This window comes from Physcomitrium patens, chromosome 17 (assembly GCF_059467195.1).
Source record: "Physcomitrium patens ecotype Gransden chromosome 17, ASM5946719v1, whole genome shotgun sequence".
Taxonomy (NCBI): Eukaryota; Viridiplantae; Streptophyta; class Bryopsida; order Funariales; family Funariaceae; genus Physcomitrium; species Physcomitrium patens.
The window spans coordinates 12,034,742-12,038,514 of NC_143426.1; positions in this window are offsets into that span (position 1 = coordinate 12,034,742).

The window sequence follows — 3,773 nt, forward strand, 5'->3', positions numbered from 1 at the left end:
GGCGCCCCTCTCTCACTCCTGTCGCTGCCGCCTCGCCTCGCCTCGCCTTTCCCCTTGGCCCCGACGCTTCCAACAGGTCCCTCTCTACTGTCCATCCTTGTCCACAACCCAACCCAACCCAACCATCCCCTATTCCCGCGCCACCGACGGTCACCGATCATTGTGCCCTTGCCATTCGATGAATTCACCGGTCAAAGATCCTTGGTTCCTCGTTCCATTTGTGTGAACATTGACTTATCAGCCCGTTTTGTGTGGCGTATGGATTATTTGTGATCAGATAATAATGCTTATTTTTATGCTTGATGGCATTAGGATCAAATTCTTTCAAATATTTTGGAATATAATTGGTAAAGACTATATTTTGATGATTAATCAAACATTGGCTAAAAATGTTTTTCTCAAAGCTTTGTCAAACAACATATTATTCTACTTCACAAAAGAGAGGACAAATCAATATTTTGCAATTGGAGAGATATCAAAATAAATAACACCACACATAAAATCTACATTGAAATGCTCCAAAAGCAACTTTAAGGTTGTTTTATAAGAATTACTTAATCTAAACAAAAATGTCTTTCTTTTCCAACATTATATTTTTCATAATGTGTTATTCACACAAGAAACAATTAGCCAGACCAAATCTTCTAAGCAACCTCTTATTCTTCTAAAAATTGACTTCTCAAAAAGATATGATAAATTTTATTTGGATATATATATATATGTATATATATATATATATATATATATATACATTTTTTTTTCAAAGCTTAAAGAAATTTGGTTTTAATACTTTGTTTTGTTACATGATCAAGATCATCTTTAGAGATGCTAATACCACAATAAGTATCAATCGACCCATCACAAATTATAACCAACAAATAATAAGCTAATATTCTAACAACTCCACAATCACAATTAGAAGAAAAAATATATATATATAGTGTTCGTACTTTGATAAGTATTATTAAATAACTTAGTTTAACATCAAATCTTAAAATTAATTGGTCTAAATCAATTGTCTATTTTCAATTTTTTTTTAAAAAATATAGACTAAAATAGATTAACAACTTTGGTTGGGCATGAGCAACATCATATGATATTATCAAGTTATTGTCAAAGATATGAATTATAACAAAGCTCCAAAGAAGCAATACATCCTTGTGATGCTCAAAAAGAGAAAGTAGACAAATTGAAGACAAATTGAGGATAGATATAAGATAGATACTAAAATGATTATTGCCAAATATAAAGATACTAGATATTTTTGAGCTAAGACAAGAAGACAAGAAATGTATTAACAAGAATAAGAAAGGCCTCACTATTGCCTCTATATACACTATTTAACTAAAGAACTATAAAACAATGTTTTATACGTCATCCAACATGTGTCCAACTTATGAGACTTTAATTTGTTTTCCAAATTCATATTTAATAGCATTCCTTAAAATCTTGTATGAAGCTACAAGGCATTATTTTTGGTAAAATTAGAAACATTGTTTGTGGAGTGTGGAGCATCTACCAAGACATTTGAACCAATATGTAGATTTTGATGTTTAAACATGCGTTAAAAGAATGGATGCATTGTATTTATTATTGGAATATTTTAAAAGTTAAAATGAAAAAAAAAAAAAAAAAAAAAAATGTCATTGATTGTGAAGGAACTTTCTTTTGCTTTTATTTTTCCTACATTGCTTTGTATTGTCTTTTTGAAATGTACACAACAGGAGAAAGAGCAGTTATTGTATGAATTTTGGGTATTACAATATTGTGGTACTAATGAGCCATGAAAATTTACCCTAATTTCCTTTTTGCATGACACCTGAAAGCAACAGCAAACCAATTTTTCATTCTGAGAGACAATGATGTGATGAAACATTTATTAATTTTGTAAAACAACAAGTACTATTCAGTACATTGTATGGATCTTCAAAACTTAACACTTGTACTATTTGTATGATCTTGATCAAAAATATAACTTATAAATTTATTAATGTGTTTTATTTAAAATTGGTTTCTAGGTTGGATAAATTTCAAATCAAGATTTGGAATTTTTAACAACACTCACCATAGAAACCTTTGATATATTTTTGAAATTAATGAAATAATGTGAGGATCAATGTTGAAGTTTTAAATAAATTGTTCTACTTGGACAATTGGAATCAACCAATGATATTTTCGTTGCATTAAGTTCAGTATTTTATAACCCGTAAAGGTTTACATTCACTTTGTCAAATATATTTTATGTATGTATCATTTTATCGTCCTACTAATTTACTATATTACTATTTTGTGAATACCATTTATTTGATTTAGCTTGTTCACAAATTTTAATTTACATTCTTACTATGACTGTTATTAATACTTTAATAATAGACCTGCAAGTTTTTAAAATAATTTTAAGTATTCTAAATTCAAAAAAATTGGTTTCAAATTTCAAAAACTTGTGTTTCATAAATTGGTATATTCAACTATATCATTAAAAAACCCAATACATAGTATAATTTTTTTTTAAGTGTAACCAAAAATACAACAAACTTTTACAATAGCTGAAAAGATTGTAAGACAAGGATTTACAAATTTACAAATTTAGTTTTCTATTGGTAGCATAAATACATATTGACAATGACATCAATATGATAAACATTTCAAGTTGCATAGACTGAAAACAACTTGTGTAGAATGATTTCTTGAGCAACATTAATTAATAGTTAATTTTATGTTCATATATTAAATAATCATTGCATTGTGTAGTTTACCACACATTATTTATTCTCTCTCTCTCTCTCTCTCTCTATATATATATATATATATATATTATGTTATAATTGGAATCCATTATGTGATTATGTCATTTGAAAGATAGAGATAAAAAGAAAAATTTAAGAAAGCAATATAATTTTGATGTTGCTTTCATTGTTTAATTATTTCTACTTTCAGTGTCATGCATACTATTAATAGTTTATAGAAGAGAAAAAAGTAAAGCAAAAACAAAGAAACTACAATTTATTTTAAAGTTGAAATAGAACAATTTCTCATAAATTACAAGCAATCAGTGTTCAATAGTTTAATGAACTGAGTCATCTACACAAATGAACAAAAACAATAGTTTGAACTCTACACTTAATATCAAAAAAATCAACCAAACTTTAAGTTCTTTTTTGCACAACAGTGATAAAAAGTAAATAGTACGATGGAATAGAGGCAACTCTTCCTCTTCTAGATAACTTTTCTACATGTCCCTTTGATTCCCTCTACTCTTGGCTAGAAGATCAACAAGAATTAAAAACTGTGGAATATCTGGGCCATTTCTAAAGACCACCACTTTCCCAAGCAAAAAAGCATTTATAGTAGCAAAGCCAAGAGGGTGCACATGACCACATCCCCCGTTTCTGACACAGTCCAAACATCCATAATTCCAACCCTCCAAAACCTGCCCTGCCACCCTCCCCAATTGGGTGTTGTCCAGAAGCATATTTTGGGGCTGAAATACAACATTGCACTGTCCAGTTGGGGGCTGGAAATGGATGGTGGGAGTTGGAAGCTGTAAGTAGAGTGGGGAGTAGTAACTTAGTAGCAGCAGTAGCAGTGTCATGGTGGCAGTGGTAGTGGTGGAGGGCCATGGAGACTGTGCACCCCACAATGCTTCATGAGGTGCACACCTTCCAGAGGTTCACTACTTTAGTGTATAATAATAAATAGTCTGACCTTACCTCCCCTGGAAAAAAGGAATTTCCTAAACCCTAATTTTGCAACAGATGCTGTGGCACCTTAGA